Source organism: Sus scrofa, chromosome 1, assembly GCF_054392235.1.
Source record: "Sus scrofa isolate SSC_HxYL_T2T_F1_AM1 chromosome 1, Sscrofa_HxYL_maternal_Yorkshire_Landrace_v2.0, whole genome shotgun sequence".
Classification (NCBI taxonomy): Eukaryota; Metazoa; Chordata; class Mammalia; order Artiodactyla; family Suidae; genus Sus; species Sus scrofa.
This window is the reverse complement of record NC_139383.1, coordinates 184,107,547-184,114,243: the sequence shown is the minus strand read 5'-3', so window position 1 is coordinate 184,114,243 and position 6,697 is coordinate 184,107,547. Positions and strand designations below refer to the sequence as shown.

The 6,697-nt window shown below is 33.9% G+C and overlaps 1 non-coding gene across 1 annotated transcript; it reads right to left on the bottom strand.

The window, feature by feature from the left end:
- Positions 1–2,528: 2,528 nt before the first annotated feature.
- Positions 2,529–2,659, bottom strand: LOC146406903 (small Cajal body-specific RNA 11). Its single transcript, XR_014832440.1, has one exon.
- Between the last annotated feature and the right edge of the window lie 4,038 nt (positions 2,660–6,697).

The following is a 6,697-nucleotide window of genomic DNA, read 5'->3' as shown; positions in this document are numbered from 1 at the left end:
TTTGCTCTGGGTTTGTAGTGTATGGCCTTTATCATGTTGAGGTAGGTTCCCATTATGCCCACTTTCTGAAGGGTTTTTATCAGAAATGGGTGTTGGATTTTGTCAAAGGCTTTTTCTGCGTCTATTGAGAGGATCATATGTTTTTTATTCTTCAGTTTGTTAATGTGGTGTATCATACTGATGGATTTGCAGATATTGAAGAACCCTTGCATCCCTGGGATAAATCCCACTTGATTGTCATGTACAATCCTTTTAATGTATTGTTGGATGTGGTTTGCTAGTATTTTGTTGAGGATTTTTGCATCGATGTTCATCAGTGATATTGGCCTGTAGTTTTCTTTTTTTGTGGAGTCTTTGTCTGGTTTTCGTACCAGGGTGACAGTGGCCTCATAGAATGAGTTTGGGAGTATCCCTTCTGCAATTTTTTGAAATAGTTTCAGAAGGAGAGGTGTTAGCTAGTCACTAAATGTTTGATAGAATTCGCCTGTGCCACATCACTAAATTTTAAAACAAATTTACAGAACAATGACTAAATATTTTTAAGTGAATATAAAAAATAGTTGTCAGCCAATAGAATGAAGAGGCAACCTATGAAATGGGAGACAGTATTTGCAGATCATATTTATGTTTAGGAGTTAATAACCAGAATACATGAATAACACCTACAGCTCTCAATAACAAACAACACAATGAACAAATAACACAATGTAAAAATTGACATAGGCATTTCACCAAGAATGAAGTACAAACTGACAAGCATATGAAAAGGTGCTCAAGATCATTAATCATTAGAGTAATGTAATCAAAACCAGAATGGCATACTATGTCACATTCATTAGAATGGCAACTATTAAAAAAAAAAAAAAAAGCAATTTTTACTGGCAAGAGTATGGCAAAATTGAAATGTGTGTACTGCTGGGGGAATTGTACAATGTTTTAGTTGCTATGGAGAATAATATGGCAGTTTGTGAAAAAAAATTGAAAATAGAATAACTGTATAATCCAGCAATTCTACTTCTTAGCATATACTCAAAATAGTTGTAAGCAGGGTCTGGGCGAAATATTTGTTTACAGCATCATTTTTCACATTAGCTAAAGTTTGGAAGCAACTAAGTGTTCATTGACAGTTAAATAGGTAAATCAAATGAGGTACATAGATACACTGGGATATTATTTAGCATTTCAGAGGAAGAAGGTTCTGCCAGTGCTGCAGTATGAATGAATATTGAGGCCAGTATGCTAAATGAAATAAGCTAGTTGCAAAAAGATGAATTCTGTAAATTTTGCTTTTAATGTCAGGTTTCTCAGCATTATTTCTCTTGATTCTTGCCCAAACACACCAAGGATTTGGAGGTGCAGGAGGCTGAGAAGTGTTGGAGCAGCACAGGGATAGGTATAGAACAAGCAGAGGCAGGTGGTCTGGTGTTTTACAAATTTATTAAAGCGAAAGTACATATTTTGGGGGGAGAGATAGAGATTGAGTGTTCATGCATGTGTGTTAAAAGAGGGCCTAACTCCTTATACCCCATGCCATGGACCTTATTTGTATGGGGAGGAGGTTACACAGAGCTAGTGTGAGGAATGACCAATGTTCCTTCCACAGTAGGGAGGGAGCAGCTCAGGCTCTTCAAGGTGGGGGAAAGGGGCATTACAATGAGACAATTACATTACAATGAGTGATCAGGGGCGTTTAGGTCTATTTGCCTTGAAGGGGATTTGAAGCCTATAACAATAAGAAGTATATAGAGCAGTCAAATTCATAGAACAGAGGTAAAATGGTGGTTGCCAGGAGCTGTGAGGGGTGAGGGCAACAGAGAGTCATTGTTTAATGTGTATAGGGTTTCAATTTTTCAAGATGAAAATATTCCTGGAGGTTTATTTTACAGCAATGTGAATGTACTTAAGAACTCTACACTTAAAAATGGTAAGATGGTAAATTTTGTCACATACATTTTACCATGATTAAAATTTTAACATTTTGAAAAACTGATAATTGGGTAAAAAATCAAATAAAATTAATAATATTTTTTACATTAATAAAATATTTAGAACTTAATTTTAAACAAGAATAATGCTATTTATAATTACCACACACTTTTAGGTAAACTAGAAATGCATGTAACCAAACTTATACAGTGTTTCTACATGAAAAATATTGAACTATATTAAAAGATACCCAGCCATTAATACAGATGAATTTTTGAAATTTAATTTTCAATGAAAAATAAAACTTCTAAAGTTACTAAATTATCAAATTACATATGGTGAAATCCTTTATCTAGAATTTGTAAACAAACGAACATGATGATGATGATGATTAATATATTATTAAAAGTGTCCATAGTAAAACTGTTCCTCAAAAGAAATAGTATTTGCACAGTTTAGTCTGGTATTTGCCTCTAGGTTAGAGGTGGAAAGGGGACCAAATGGAGGAGAATATGAGCAAGTACAATGTACACGTAATGTTCTACTTTTTATGTTGGATGATGGTTTTGCAGCTATATATTTTATTGTATTTTTATTTTTTAATTGTCCTCTCATGCCTTTAGAGTGAGCTCTATTCTTAGGATGGCCCTCCTAAACTGAGAGGGAGATTGCTGTATAGCTATAGATTTTAAAGTTAAGAAAAAATGGAAAAATTAAATAAAAGAAAACCCAACCAATTTGTTAGCCATGTATATGTTTATAGCAGCAACTTTTAAAATTTCAATTGAAAAACTGAATATGGGTATTTAAATAGTGTGCTTGAAAGAATAAACCCTACATATAATATTTTCTTAAAAGAAAAGCTGAAACATCAATGAACTATGTGCTCAGCAGGGGAAGAAAGTGACAGCATTACTTCTCTCTGTAATTCTTTGGATGCATTGTTATGTGTCTCCAAGCACATAATGCATGCAGATTCTACTATTGCTCCATTTTACCAGTTACCACAAAGTAGAATCAGTCTGTCTGAGGACCTGCTTCAGCTGACTTTGTTATCAGTTACTTAATTGTCATCTTTCTTGGCACATGACCAACCAAAAGGGGAATGCCTCAAATTTCACTATTACTGTAGTTGCATTCTGAGTTTTTATACTGCTATATATCATACTGAGCATGATTTTCTTATGCAAATTTGATCTAGAAGTAAGTTAAGAATAATGGTCTTTAAGATGATATAGTAGAATATATAGATAGAGAACACCTTAAAACATGAGCCAGCTAATGCAGTCAAGTATTCTAAAATCGTTTTAAAATTGACATTTGAGTTTTTAAAATGGCAGTTAAGTTAAATAACAAATTTATTCAGGTCTAATGAATATTTGATTGGTTTTCAGAGATAATTGCCCTCTATCAGGGTCATAGCATTAACATGAAAATTAGTCATTATCTTCTTTATGAGAATTGGAAAGAAATCCCTATTAAAATTTTTGAAGGAGCTTTTCAATGAAATCACTTTGCATACTAGCATTGTATAATGATTTGAAAATGTCTTTTCAAACATGCTTTATATATTGATTCTAAGTCACATTTTTATGTTCATGGATAATGGCTTCAAAAATAAGATATGGTATATATCTTTACATATTTTTCATGCAATGATAATATAGGAAAAGTAGAAATATAGATTTATATCCTTTCTGTTGATATATCTGTTATACATTATTATTTGTTCATTTTTAGCAGTTACTAAATGAAGTTTAGTAAAATATTTTTGGAAAACTAATTTTAAAAATTAAGCCATATATCTTTAAAACATTAATTTTTATTGAAAATAAGCTAATAGCTTTCGATATAATATAGCTGAAAAGATATAGATAACATAAGAAATTAGCTCTTCCCCTTGAATTTGATTGTGATTAATGAAAACTACATGAAATACTTATATCTCACCAGTAAAACTAATATGCTGGAGTTCCACATCAAACTATAGTAGAAAATCTCCAACTGTGACACAGATGATGGAAGAGTTGGGAGGAATCATACTTTTAAGATACATTGTGTAAAATGGCTGTACTTTACAGCAATAGAATGCCTGGAAACTTTCAAAGGATCCCTGGCATTTCTACATGGAATTTGCTAGAGAAATACTTCAATATAATAACAACAACAACAAAAACAAAAGCCTGAAATATTGCCTTTGGAAGGTAGCTGCTTGATGGTAGTTTTCAAACTGTTACAAAACAGATAAAAAAGACATGAAATTATCCCATTCAGGCTAAAAACTATAATTTGAAGAGATAAAAGTTATAACTATTAAAATCTTGACAGAGTAACAGTAACATCAAGTTTATGAGGGCAAATCAAAATTATGGTAACATGTTTTTGTGCTATATCACTGTAGAATTATAGAATTTAGGCACAGAAGAAGGATATTATTTTCTTTACTTAAATGCATTACCATTAAACTTCCTACCTATTCTTTATGACTCATCTTTAGCATTACTTATTATTTATGACATATTTTAAATATCCTCTCTAAATGTTCTCCAAGAAAAATCAGCTTTAGCTACTTATATATTCACTTTACCTCTCTCTACTGCTTGATAGAACATTTATCACATTGATGCTAGTTCATATTGCAAGTATTCTGTTTATTTTTCTGCACTATAATACCTTTAAAATCTCAGTGTGTTATAATTGATATGAGATGATTAGTTCAGTTCTAATTGACATCTTTTTTTCATTCTTAATAGTATATAAAATAATCATGTTACAATCAATGGCAACTGATATGCAGTAATAAATATAAAGGGAGTCCTTGAGGGTGAGATCCACATCTTAATCCTTTATGTTTCTTAGAGCCATGAAGAGTGCCTGTCACATAGATTAACAATATATGGTTGAGTGATGTAGGTTATTATTATCAGATAACTATTGCTTCATTAAAAACAGAAAGACTTCGGAGTTCCCGTCGTGGCGCAGTGGTTAACGAATCCGACTAGGAACCATGAGGTTGCGGGTTCGGTCCCTGCCCTTGCTCAGTGGGTTAAGGATCCGGCGTTGCCGTGGGCTGTGGTGTAGGTTGCAGACCTGGCTCAGATCCCATGTTGCTGTGGCTCTGGTGTAGGCCGGAGGCTACAGCTCCGATTCAACCCCTAGCCTGGGAACCTCCATATGCCGTGGGAGCGGCCCAAGAAATAGCAAAAAAAGACCAAAAAAAACCCCAAAAAAACAGAAAGACTTCAAAACTTTTTCTATAAGGACATATAGCGAAAAATGGTGAAATAAAGACACTAAAATGCCCTTCAGGTATTATTTACACAGCCTGCCTTGGGAAGAAAATTTATAAAAATACATACAGAAAGAGAAAGAGAGAACAGGTTCATGTAAAATAGGGAGAAACAGTACATAGAACCAATATAAATAATCAGATAGCAAGGTCTAGGATAATTTAAGAGAGGTATACCTGAGGTGGAGTGCAGCCCAATTACTTCTTAATTGATCACCCTGAGAATTTAACTTTGCACTGTATCATGACCACATGATTCATTGTCCAACACAATATACTTTTGAGAATAAAAAAATGATACCATTGACTGTTATATTAGAAAAAATAATAAACTAGAATTGACTCAAGCGGGTGGTGATAACTTACACTAACTCAAGATAACTCAGAGAGCGAGGGAGTGTAAATAGAAAAATATCTGTATATGCAAGTAACTTATTCCATTTCTATATTGATCATTTTTCTTAAGAATCTTATCAGTCATTGGACTTTAAAAAACAGCTTTATAGAAGAATAAAAAACTGAATTTATTTAAAGGGTACAAATGAGTTTCTACCACAGATGTATTTACCTGTGGAATTAGTGCCACGAACAAGATGTGAAAATCTTTTACATCATTTGCAGTGTATCTTTCCATTTACACCAGTGTCATGTAATCACTGAGGTATTTTATCTTTATATAGCTTAGTTGCAATTGAATGGTTATATAAATGGTAATATATATATATAGTATATATAACTCTTTAGCTGGTTTCTTTCAGCATAATAGTTTTGAAGATCATCTATATCATTTCATATACCAACAATTCTTTTTTTTTTTTTGTCTTTTGTTGTTGTTGTTGTTGCTATTTCTTGGACGGCTCCCGCGGCATGTGGAGGTTCCCAGGCTAGGGGTTGAATCGGAGCTGTAGCCTCCGGCCTACGCCAGAGCCACAGCAACGCGGGATCCGAGCCGCGCCTGCAACCTACACCACAGCTCATGGCAACGCCGGATCCTTAACCCACTGAGCAAGGGCAGGGACCGAACCCACAACCTCATGGTTCCTAGTCGGATTCGTTAACCACTGCGCCACGACGGGAACTCCAAATTCTTTTTTTTTAATTAAGTGCTATGTCGTATAGATACACAGTTTTGTTTTTGCTGTTCACTTGTCGATGGGAATTTAAATATTTTTTAACAGTTTTTATTTATGGTAAATAATTATTTTATTTTTTTCCATTAGAGCTGGTTTACAGTGTTCTGTCAATTTTCTATTGCACAGCAAGTTGACCCAGTCACACATACATGTATACATTCTTTTTTCTCAAATTATCATGCTGCATCACAATTGATCATAGTTCCCAGTGCAGTAGAGCAGGATCTCATTGCTTCATTCCAAGGCAATAGTTTGCATCTATTACCCCAAATTCCCAGTCCATCCCACTCCCTCCTCCTCCCCCTTGGCAATCACAAGTCTGTTCTCCATGTCCATGGTTTTCTTAATT